Source organism: Geotrypetes seraphini, chromosome 13 (assembly GCF_902459505.1).
Source record: "Geotrypetes seraphini chromosome 13, aGeoSer1.1, whole genome shotgun sequence".
Classification (NCBI taxonomy): domain Eukaryota; kingdom Metazoa; phylum Chordata; class Amphibia; order Gymnophiona; family Dermophiidae; genus Geotrypetes; species Geotrypetes seraphini.
The window spans coordinates 29,608,890-29,622,042 of NC_047096.1; positions in this window are offsets into that span (position 1 = coordinate 29,608,890).

Genomic DNA, 13,153 nt, shown 5'->3' on the forward strand with positions numbered 1-13,153 from the left:
TAGTTTGCATATGGGCGATCAAGGGAAAAAACGCACCAGTGAGCCATTTTGTGCATCGGGTCAGCAAATGTGATCATCGCTAAAGCAGTCAAAACTGGTTTAGCGACGATCGCTGACTTTAGTGCATCAGGGCCCCAGTTGGCAGAATCTGTCTCCAGAAGCTCTTACTTTTTACCTGAACCTGGACCTTGTCTTGAACTCTCACTGTATACTATAGGAGCCCACATTTCAAACTGATTGGTACTGCTAAACAGAATAAAAATTGCATTGTTTCCCTTTGAAAATTAAACAGAACATGATGGCAGAAAAAGTCATAGTGACCTATTCAGTCATTATGGGATGTGTCAAAAGCTGTCCTTGATACCTCCTCAATTTCCTCAGACATTTTATAAAGTTTTAATTACTAATTTAAAACTCCACTTCTCCCCCATTCTTCCTACATGATAAAATGTCACTTTCATCTTTGCCTTATAGCTTTGCTTCTGCTTTCTTAGCATTTTAGCCTTCATCTCAACTTCAGGGGCCAAAACTAACAGAAATCTTTTATGTGGGATTAAACTGCCAGCCAGCCAGTGTTGCCAAACTATGTTTATCTACCTAGATCTATCTTTTTCATTACATTATATATACGTTTGAATCAGATCTCTTTGTAATGTGGTCAATTTAAACAATAAAGCACTAGATGGTACGCCTACTACAGTATCTTGACTCATTGATGAAATTTAGCAAAACTGATGCTAGTTTGCCATTAGCAATGTCAAAAATTTAAACACAGAGTTCTCATAGAGACAAAGAGAGGAAAATCAACAGTCTGTCAAAGGCATGCAACTCAGGCCTATGTTCTACACTATTTTGTCAAAGTTTTTTGATTGTTCTCAAATCATAATTTCATTGAATTCTTCCTTTGTTCATTATGCTGCATTATTAGACATTTTGAATTGATGACATAATGCCCTGTAGTTCTTAAGATACATCCTTGGATTAGCTAGTGTCAAAGCATAAAAAGTTTTACTACAACCAATTCTGGAAATCTCTGTTCCAAAGTCTGAATTTACACGCTGGAATATTATGGTAGAGGTTGGAACTTGCTACTGCTTTTTACTTATTAATTTTCATGCATACATATAAATCAAATAAAGGTCTATGGGGCCCTTTTATAGCCTTGATCATCCTTCAACCTGAGATGCACCATTCGACAAAGTACAAATTGTATAACCTCTTTCCCAATTGACTACTCAACAGTTTGCAGACTATGCTTCCTCTGCTTGATGCAACACTCATGGGCCACTCCCCTAATTTATCTCTGCTGTTCCCAATTTTGTATCTAAATTCATGAGAGTTTGAGACAAGTACGGTACATTGGATCTTTAAGAGAAAGGAAGGAATAGTACTGTGGAAACTGTAAATACCCCCCCCCCCAATTAAAAACACTGTGCTCTGAATTAACAATTGTTTATTAATATATCTATACATGAGGACATACACATCTTAAAGGCAGACATACTGTAGAATGTTCTAAATTCTGGCAAAAGCCTGTCTCTTATATAGGAAATATGACATTTTAGAGCACAAAGGGATCATACGAATGCGTAAAAGATTTATTATGAGTGCATAAGTCAGTCTACTAATAAATTCATATTTACAATAAACTCCATTAACCATTATTTATTGTGGCTAAAACTGGTACATGTTCAAGATATGAATGCCCTACTATGTTGTCCTTTTCTGAAGATCTCAGGGTCAAGTAGCATATGCCCTGTCATTCACATTAAAGACGTAGTGAGTTAAACTACATCTGGGAAAAGGATTTACCAGAGGCTTATAATGTTATAGAAACTGAATCTAGTCCTAATCTAATCTAATCTAATCTAAACCTTAAGTTTATATACCGCATCATCTCCATGAGAATGGAGCTCGACACGGTTTACAAGAACTTAAAATAGTGGGTAGAGAAGAAGAAAAAGGATTACATGAACTATATTAGTAAATATTTTTCTAAGTTATGAATTTAATTTTTTGCCACAGTTATTCCTCTGGTGCGTACTCACTACAGAGAGTTATGGACCACTTATGAACCCATTAACTTGGCTAACCTCTGGGTTCATCATCAACAGTTGGTTCTCATACTATTGTATTACTCATTTGAACTAAAGTATACATTTGAGGCACTGTGGCCTTGGTCATGCACTTTCCCATAAGGAGAGAGAAACATTGGCAGCAACAGCAAGGAATAAGAACAATCACAATTATTATTGCCAATATTTGAACTAGTCCCCCCCCCCCCCCCATGAGCCCAAATCAGGTATCCAGCCAATGAGCCAGGACCAATCCCATCCTCCAGAAAAATCACTCTTTGAAACATAGACTAAGTTGCGAATATACTGCACAGAGTTTTGCAACAGTTGATAATTATCATCGATGCAAATTGTGACAGGGAGGGAGACGAGCATGCAGAGAAGGAAGGAAACGGCTAGGAGCTTTTTCTCACAGCCCAGGGCTAGAGAACACGCTGTCACCCAGCTCTCTTGAATTAACAAACCCCTGGCTCCCAGGGGCTCAGGGGAAGAGAAAGGCTTCCAGAGCAGGGCTGGCCGGTAGCTGCCTTTGAGGGGAATTCCTATCTAGCTTCAGAGAGCAGGGAGTCCCTAATGGAAATAGAGGGAGAGGTCTCTGAAGGAAGCGAAATGGATTGCAGTTTGGCAGCCTGGGACCTCCTATCTAACTACAGTCAGTGAGGTAATGAATGAGGGAGGGGAATGAAAGTTAATGTGTTTCAGTGCAGGGTTCTCTTCATCCCTTAGGCAGGTCTGAAGGAAGTGTGAATGTGAAAGTGTGAAAGGGGGAGGAGGAGGTGCCCCGTGTGAATTAAAGGCCGAGATATAAGCTGAGCAGAAAGAGTGAAGGAGGTGAGAACACTAATTAACTTCAGGAGGAAAGCCTGAAAGGGAATTCAGTAACCTGACTTTACATAGCCCTGAATAGGGGAACTTTTGGGTGGGGACTTTAAACCAGCAAGCCAAAGGGTGGATGGTTCCCCAGCCCCTACCCCATGAGTACAAGGGTAGTGGGGGCATTATACTTCAGGTGGGTCAGGTGGGAAAAGCTTCCTGAAGTATCCTCAGGCACAACTGCTGAAGCCTGAAAGAAAGCATTTTTGTATCTTTTTTGGTTTATTTGCCTGAAGGGCAGTTTGGACTTTCTCTAAAGGAGAAGCATTGCTTATGTTTTATTTGTTTCAAGTGGCCTCAGCCGAGAGGGGGCTGTTTAAAGACCTAGTGCCTTGAACTGGTTAATAAAAGGACAAACTGTGAACTCTCCAAAATTAGCAGTGTGTGTTTTCTACTGGGATTATCCAGCGGGGCCCTCCGGGGAGTGCTCCGTCCTGCGCCTGGGGCGGGAGCCGGGTTGCCAGTGCTAGGCTTATTCCTGGCCCCGCCACAACATACATTTAGGGCCTGATTCTGTATAGGATGCCTGGTCTCAGCAGCTGCTTAAGCGGCTTTTGAAAATCGCACACGGGCATCCTATATAGAATCACATCTGTCTTGATAGACAGACGCCTAACCCCATATACCATGTAACCACCCCGATTCTCTAACCAGTGTCTATATCACAGGCGACTGTTAGAGAATTGTGTTGCTACTGAGCTAATTGCAGAAAGGGAATCTCTCTGCCATGATCAGTTTAGTGGCTGCAGCAGGAAACCCATCCTGTGAAGTTGGCTGGAAGGAGGGATGCCCACTCTATCTTGCCAGAACCCTCAAAGCTCCCCCCTCCCAACTGTCCATAGCAGGAGGAATGCCCAATTTCTTCTGCTGCAACAGTGAACTCTCCCGACACAGTCCAAGGCATGAGGGACGACCACTCCCTCCTGCCACCACCACCAAGGCATCCCCTGGCAGGAGGGATGCCCACTCTCTCCTGCCACTGGCCCCATCATCCCCCAAACCCAGGATGCACCTATGACTCCGATTGGCCCAGGTGCCTATGGGAGGAGCCTTAGGCATCTGAGCAATTCAGGGCCTTAAGCCCTGTCCTGGTGTATCCCAGAATGCACCGGGAAGTGGAAGGCCTGCCATTTTGTAGTAGTGGGCCTGCCTCTTGCTGGCCATCAGATAAAGGTACGGAGTTGCAGGGAGATGTGGGTGTCGAGGAGTTGTCTGGGTGGAGTCAGGGAGTGTCAAGGGTATCTTGGGGCTGTCAGGATGGAGTCGGAGAGTGTCAGGGGGATGCTGGGGTGTTGGAGAATGTTTGGTGGGGTTCGGGGAATGATGGGGAAAGTGGTAGGAGGAATTGGGCCTCCCTCCTGCCTTGGACTGTGTCGGGAGGGAGGCAGGAGGAATTTAGGGGGTGGGGAGCTTCAGAGGTTCCAGCAGGAGAAGTGGGCATCCCTCCTGCCAGCCAACTTTGTGGAGGTGACGGGTTCCCTGCTGTAGCTGCTAAACTGATCATAACAGGGAGATTCCCTTGCCGCAAACAGCTCAGCAGCCGTGTCTATATGAAATGTAGACCATCGTTTTGCCAACATTTCAGACACTTATTGCAACCCTAGGGAGACACATAGGGCTGCCTAAGCTCGCCTAATGCTACTTTCAGGCAAAACCACGCCCACGCTTAGCCTTCGGCGAGCTTAAGCATCTCTACATGTCTCCCTCAACAGCAACAGATGCCTACGGTATAGGTGGCCGGCCTCGGGGTATTTTTTATTTTTTTTTTAAACATGTGTCCCGATTAGGACACTGTTTATAGAATTTTGCCCTTAGAGTCATTCACCATTCCACAGACTCCCCCTTGGGATGCTAACAGATAGTCCAATGCCATTCTGTTCTGCAGACATTTTCCTTGTCTGCTTAGCTTTTTCTGCTAAGGCACCAAGATCTTTAGACAGTTCATCACCTAGAACAGGGTTTCTCAATGAGTGGTACTATGCGGGCCGCTCATTGGGGGTACGCAGGCTGACTGCCGCCTGCTAGCTTTAATTACAGCCCCGTTGGTACCGCAAGTACAGGAAGGGAAGGGCCAGGCACGAGCAGCTGATTGTACACTCTCGGCCCACAAGCCTTCCCCCCCAACGTCAATTCTGACGTTGGAGAGAAGGTCCGGGCTAGCCAATCGCTGCTTGGCTGGCCCAGACCTTCTCTCTGATGTCAGAATTGATGTCAGGGAGATTCTGACATTGGGGAGAAGACTTGTGGGCTAGGAGCGTGCAATCGGCTGCAAGCGCCTGGCCCTTCCCTTACTTGCGGCAACAGCGGGGCTGTAATTAAAGGTAGTGGGTGGGCATGGCGGCAGATGGGGGAGAAGAAATCAGCAGGGGAGTGGGCTTGGGGGCAGGCAGGCTTCGGTGCGGCTTCGGAGGAGGGCAGGAGGTAATTAAATGGAGCGGGTGGGTGGCGGGTTGGCTTGGGGGGGCAGGCAGGCTTTGGCACGGCTTCGAGGGAGGGAATAGAAAGGGACAATTGTTGGGGCTGAGTAAAGAAAGAAAGAAATGAAAGAAAGGATGCACAGTTAGAAGGAAGTGCAACCAGAGACTCATGAAATCACCAGACAATAAAGGTAGGAAAAATTATTTTATTTTCAATTTAGTGATCAAAATGTGTCAGTTTTGTATAGGCCTTATTACCACATACAAAGTAATGCCCTGTCAATGCTTCAAGTCCTCTAGAGAGGTACCAATTAGGAATAGGGGGTGGATAACTTCCCAATGAATTAGAATAATCCCCCCTCCCCCCCATGGATAATCCCGTCCTCTTATAGGTGGTAGTGCTCTGTATTCTTCACAGTCCTCTTCATGAAATACTTCATGGGATATAGTATTTCCCCATCCAGGTATTTATCAAATATTATTCACACTATCATATCAGTTTAGTCCCATTCCAATGTACCCAGTTATAATTTAGTTCACTCTTTCATACACTATTAGTACTATTTCCAAGCTTGCTTGTAGTGGGTAGCATTTTATGTATATGTGACTAACCAAGACAAATGATTATGAGTACTATTCAGAGCTTCATTCCAAGTCACATTAACACTAAACAATTTCTTTAGATCCCAGGTAGGTATTCCTCCAGCTATCTCAGAGGCAAGTAAAGGTGTACTAATTAGAGGAATGCCAGCATGGAATGATGGAGGCACATGTACACACAACCAATAGTCAGATAGAAACATAGAAACATGATGGCAGATAAAGGCCAAACGGCCCATTTGCAGTCCTCAGCATTTCTCTCACGACTCTCCCCTGTAAGTGCTCCAAATGTATTACTTTTTTTCCCCGTTACACCTTTTTCTGAACTTTTTTATCCTTCACCTGCTTGGAAAGTCAAACCTTCTGGCACCAGAACCTTCCAGAGATGTGGAGAAGTCACTGGAAGGAGATGGAAATGGTTTCAGTTTGAGGGATGTTTCTGGTGGCAGCAGTGAACCACCCCCAAAGTAATTTAAGCCCCTGTTTTGCCTGCCAATTTGCCTTTGATCATCGCCTGGCTCTGATCATTCACCTCATAGGGAGAGACCCTATTTTTCTGATATGCCTGTACCAGTATTCTGAATTGCAAAGAATCAGCCTGCATATACCCCATGGGAAGGCATTACAAGCATTTGTCTGGGACAAGGATTCAGGATTTCTGAGAGCAGAACCAGAACTGGAAAAGTTGCTGACTAACATTGGGTGGTAGTATAGGGAACCATTGCACACCAATTTAATCCAGGTGAAGGAGAGGGAGGTCATTTGGAACTGCATATACCATCCAGGCAACCCTGTACCACTAAACATAGACTAGTTACATCTCAGGCAGAGGGGGATGTTAGTTACATTTATCAACAGAACCGATGCTAGTTGCAGAGAGGGTATTTTTGATAGGACATCTAAGACTGAGTTTGGATGTTTTGGGAAAGCCATCTAGAAATCCATTAGAGAAAAGTCCGTTTTCGAAACGATAAGACATCTTATCTTTTTTTTTTTTCTATGACCTAGATGTTTTGGCCCTTAGTGTGTCTATCATTTTGGCCATTTTTTAATATGAAAATGTCCAAATGATAAACACACAAAAACAAGCCATTGGGACATCCAAGCAGTCAGCATTTTTAGCAAATTGGCCAAACAGCCAGCTGAACATAAGGGGTACAATGAATGTCAGATTAAAAAGTTCCAAATACACATGTCTCTATAACCTGCTTATATTTTATGGTGAACCCTCCAAAAACCACCCCAAACCAACCGCTTAGAACCGCAAGGCACAGGCGGAATAGAAATCACAAATGTAATGTAATAAATATGCCATCTAGAGACATAAGGGCTATTGTTTTATGTTGTATTAAAATCTGATATAGCACTTCAGCTTCCAACAGGTCTAATCGGATTACAATTACACAATAAAAATCAAGGAAAAAGGAACAGTATAAAAATAAAGGATAGTCCTAAAATCATTCATACAGAGCAATAAACTCAAATAAGATTATGCCTTTGTTTCAGGGGACATAGTGTAACCAAAGTTAAAGTATGATTTAATTACCTGGGGTCCAGGTGGGTTCAGATCTGTAATTGGATCCAGTAGTGAATCCAGGCTCCACCGGATCCACAAGATGTAGGGCCGGCTCCCAGGCCTGTAGTTAGATCATTAGTGTCGGGGCTGGCTGAATAATAATAATAATAGATTTATTTATATCCTGTCATACCTTTTCAGTTCAAGAAGGTATACAATAAGAACAACAAGAGATGCTGTAAGTACAGCGAGGTTACATCAGTTAGATTTGGGAAGGTGTGGAAGACAGTTGAGTGAACGGGGTGATTGGGTAGGAAGAAGGAGTGTATAAGAAGAGGTAAGAGATGAGCGGAATTGAAGGATCAGATAAATTTGTCGAATAAGTGGGTTTCTAGTGATTTTCTGAATGAATGGTATGTTGGTGCATTCAGGATTAAGTCGCTTAATATGTTGTTCCAGATTCCTGCTTGAAAGGAGAGTGTCCTGTTGAGGAATATTTTAAATTTGCATCCTTTGGGAAAAGGAAATGTGAACAGTAATGTTCTGCGAGAGAGGCAGAGTTTGGCCTCTAGGGCGAGGTGTTTCAGGAGGTAGGTGGTTGCGGTGCCGAGGAGGGTCTTGAAGCAAAGGCAACCAAATTTGAAGATTACTCTGGCCTCGATAGGTAGCCAGTGAAGTTTCGTCCAGTTTTTGGGCCATTGCAGGGCTGCCATTTTTTTCAGTCCTGTGTTTGTTTTTTTCTTCGGCGGCATGTGCAGGATCGGAGGAGGAATCATGTGAGGGAGGAAAGGCCGGGCATCAGTGAAGCGGGTGTGTGATGTCATCATGCTTAGTGCATAATGACATCATTATCGTCATGCATGCGCAGTGGGCCATAGTCGGCCTGAAGAGGAGGGGAGACTCGGAGCATTAAAAAATGCTCTGGAGGATTGTTTGGGTGGCCGGTCAGGCCGCGGGGAGTTCTTCGACCTGTGTAGCCCTTGAGAAGAGTGCTGGAAGTGGAGTGCTGGATCGTGGGACCGCTGCACAGGGGAGTGAGGTCATTCCGTAGTCGCGGTGATGGCATCACTATCCTGCATATGCGCGGTGGGGTGATTTTGCCGGCTTAGTCCTGCCAGTAGTTTTTTATTTAAGTTTTAGCGGCACTATTTGCCACTAAAGATAAAGAAGAAGAGTTCTGTACAAGTGGGGAGAGGCTCCGGATAGCCTCCCCCGAAGAGAGTTTGCACACGGGTGTTTGGTTTTTATTTTTATAGTGAGTTTTGCACCCAGGAGTTCTGACAACGTCGTTGCTGTCACGGTGACGGCACGAGTCAGGTTGTCGACATGAGGACTTTTGGCTCGTGCTCTTAGTAGAAGATAAAGAATTAAAGAAGATTTTAAAAAGTTTTAAAGAATAAGAAAATCTTCTTTAAGGTAAGAAGCCTGCTGTTTTATTTATTTGTATGGAAGTTTGTGTGTTAAAAGTTTGTATTCTTGCAGTTTGTGATTTTCAGTTGCTGATCTCTGCACAGAACTGTGTCCTCGTGCAGAGATCAGCAACATCTGTGAACATTCCAACTGTCAATTTTTTGGGGTCAATTGGGTGGGTGTGAGAGCTGTTCCTTCTGTAATATAATTTTGAAGTAAGTTGTTGGTTTCTGAAGTTGATTTCATTGAAATATTGTGGCGTTGGTTATCTAGGGTTAATTATTTTTTTGAGTTCTGGATGTTATAGTAATTTTGACAGTTTGTTGAAATGGTTTAAGGTTCTACCATATGAGTTACTAAGTTGAATTCTTATGTGGGTTAATTGAACTGTAAGATTTTTATAACAATTTTTGTGGTGAGACATAGAATAAGATTTCTATTTCTTCATTTATGACTATTCTTGTGCTGAAATATTTTGAAAGACAGTGGTGTTTCTGTGATTCAGAGAATGGTTGTGGGGAAAATCTCTTGTTTGACATTCCACCTGGTGGTAGGGTGGAATTGAAATCTGTGACTATCAGCTGGTGCTGATATGTTAACGGAAGGTTTGTGGGTTTGATTATTTGCCTTCAATGCTGATTTTTGAATCACTAAAAAATGTTACAGATCTGAGGCACTGAAGAATGTATTCATGCCTTAGGAGACTGTTAAAGAGAAATAATATATTTTTGTGCTGTGACAGAATCTTGTTTGATGCTGGCAGAACATTTGTATAAAGTTGGCTAAAGGGTTTCTTTGTCAGTAGTAAAAAGTATTATTAAAATGTGGGAGGGAATTAACTTAGGGCAATTCAATTATCTTTTTTTTTCTTAGCTAAAAAAAGTTTAAATAGTAAATAGTTTAACAGTAATAATAGTTTTAGGTTTGTAGGATTTTCGTATTGATTTTTCTGAGTCAGAGTAGTAGGATTTCATGTGATCTTCAATCAACAGCGCACCAACCTGGGACCTATCTAAAGAAAAGAGATACTTACCCAAGAGACATGGAGCTCCTGAAGCTGGAACTGTAAGAAAAATAATAGAAAGAATCAGTTCTTAGAGACATTAATTAAACAGTATTGAAACAGTACATATTCATCAGAAGTAGAGGAAAGATAATTTATCTGATAGTTAAGAACATAAAAATAACCTTACTGGGTCAGACCAATGGTCTATCAAGCCTAGTAGCCCGTTCTCACAGTAGCCAATCCAGGTCAATAGTACTTGGCCAAAAGCCAAGGAGTATCAACATTCTATGCTACTGATACAGGGCAAGCAGTGGCTTCACCCATGTCTCTCTCAATAACAGACTATGGACTTTTCCTCCAGAAACTTGTCCAAACCTTTCTTAAAACCAGCTACGCTATCCACTCTTACCACATCCTCTGGCAATGCGTTCCATTCCACACTTTCATTGAGGCCGTTAGGATAGACAGATTGTAATTGGAAAATCCAATATTGTTCCCTAAGGTTTAGATGAAACTGTCTATCCCCCCTGAAATCCCAAGGGACTTGCTCAAGGAATGGACTTGTGGAATGGAACACCATTATCTAACCGGTTTCCTGGTTTTTGGTTTTAGGTTCGAGTGCTGGCTTTCTGCAGTTCGGGCTATAGGCTTGATTCCAGGCACGGGTTTTGGTTTCTTCTTTCTTTCTTACTTCCTTTTTTGATCTCGTGGTTGTGTGAATGTGGGGGTATTCTTACCCCTGTGCGTGATTGGTTGTTGTGGGTTTGTGTGATTGGTTGGTTTGTGCATGGCGCCGCCCCCCGATCCGTTTTCAGGCACGAGTGTTGCTCCGCCCGGGCACCCCGCCCTCCAGCCGACCTCTGCGTTCTTGTTTTCGTCGGGGGACAGGTTCCTGAAGAAGGGCTCCTCCCCGAAACCAGCGTGGTTGAACCTTTTCTCCTGGCGCGGTTTTCGTTTGGTAGTTCGTGAGATGTTTTTCAAATAAGTATTTCATTTATTTTTTCATTTTTTTCATTCTCTGCAATGTGATTTTTTGACTTCGACTTTGTTGCGTGTTCCGGGGGGTTCGGCTGGCAGGGTTCTTTTGGGGGTCGCTCAGATATTATTATTTGAGTTATATTGATTTACTCACTGGTTTATTTATTGATTTATTGGATTATCTGGTGAAAGGTGAAAGGTTGCTTTAATTTTCAGCACACTTAGGGTGCTCGATGATGGTGTGGGGATGGGGGCTTACCGCCTTGACCCAGAAGTGAAGTGCCGGAGCTGGACTCCTATCGCTGATGGTTCACACTGAGAGCACCCTTTACTTTGCTACAATCACATATCTTGTTTGTGGGCTGTGAGTAAAGTTTAATTCTCTGAGCGTCCCCCGAACGAACCCTGATGTGACTTGGAAGGGGAGACTTAGCAAAAAAAAAAAAAAAGGAGAAATAGAAGCAGATAGAGATATAGAAAAATAAATGGAGGAAAACTGAAAGGAAAAGGTTAAAGTTAAAGATGGATGTAGGAGAGGAAGTGAAGACAGGAATGAGAAAAGTCAGTTAGACTACATACCCTGGAAATAAAATTAAGAAAAGACAAAAGAAAGCAGAAACTGGAATAAACATGAATAAAATGGGCAGACAACAAAAGTAGAAGAAATAATAATTTTATTTTTAATTTTATGAACAGAAAATGCAGTTTTACTGTAAATTTGCACTGCTTTCTTTTTATATTCCAAAGTGTAGAGTGTTGTTTCTCTTTCTCTGGTGTTGAACTGCATATGGCTTCTTGAGGTTTAAGCTTGATTTTTGTCTACATTTAAGTTTGTGGTTGCTTGTAGTTGTGTTTTCCTATGTAGGGGCTTTGTTGTGATATATGCTCCACAGATGTTTGTATTATGTTTAGTAACTTAGGAGATAGCTGATGGGGAGGGAGGGTGAACAGTCTTTATAGATTGGCTCACCATGATAACCCAAATTGCTAACCTCGGTTTATATTCAAGTCAACCTTTTTTCCCCCTTTTTGGAGGGAAAAAGGGTTACCTTGGTTTATATTCAGATTGGGTTATATTCGAGTATATACAGTAAGTAATGTCTTAAAAGCTTTAAAATTGGGCTCTAATCATAGATATTGAGGCAACTGGTTCCATAAACAGGAAGTTAAATAGTAACAGGCTTTAGCTCTAATTGTTTCCCATTTTATTCTCTGGTGTACAAGTGGTACAGTCGGTTTTGGATGGGTTTTGGAGGGCTCACCATACAATATAAGCAGGTTATGGTGGCATGTATTCCTGGGACTTTTATATGTGACATTCACTGCAGAACCCGTCTAAGTGCCCCTCTGATCTGCTGAGCTGTGTTTGTGCGGCCATCTGAAGCTGTAATACAAGGCTGGAATATTCTGTTTCTTTCACATCTTTGGGTGGTGGGAGAGGGTCCATAATCATTGGAGGAGTAAGGGGAGATAGTGGATGTTGCAGATGTGCAGACTGGATTGGTCATTTGTAGGGTTACCAGAGGTCCGGATTTTCCCGGGTATCCGGGCATCCGGACGGCTTTTCAAAACCTGGCACTTTATCCGGGTTTTGAAAAGCAGATTGCTTTCCATCTGTGCATGCCCTCCCGACTGAGACAAGCAGGCAGAGGGGTCAGGGCTAGGGGACAGGATGGGTGGAACGGAAAATCTGGTAACCCTAGCCATTTAGCCTTTATCTGCCATCATGCTTCTATGTTTCTATGCCTTAATCCCTCCAGTGGTCATCTGGTCAGTTTGGGTACATTTTTGACCCTTATTCATTTTTAAAACAGGTTTACCACCAAATACCTAAATGGTGCCTTAGACGTTTTGTTAAACGTTTGATTATCTCTGCAGAACGTCCAAGTCCTAAGCCCGCTCCATGATCACTCAAAACACGCCTCTAACACGCCCCCCTTAAGATTTAGATGCACTAGAGACAAAACGACCAGAAAGATATTAAGAAAGTCAGTTTTGAAAATGGCCGCTTGGACATTTTGACAAGTAAGATGTCCAAGTGCCAGTTTATGTAGACCTTTAGACATACCAAATGACCCCAATTTTTTATAAATATCTTATTCCATATGAGCCATCCCGTCTCCTCAGATCATCAGATCGTAAATTGCTTACGGTCCTTTCCCTTCGAATAATTGGAACAAAAAGGCATGACATTTTCTCAGTTTAGCCTCACAACTTTGGAATACCCTACCAGCTCCCAGAAGGGAGGAGACTAACCTTGAGCATTTCAAAGGCCTAC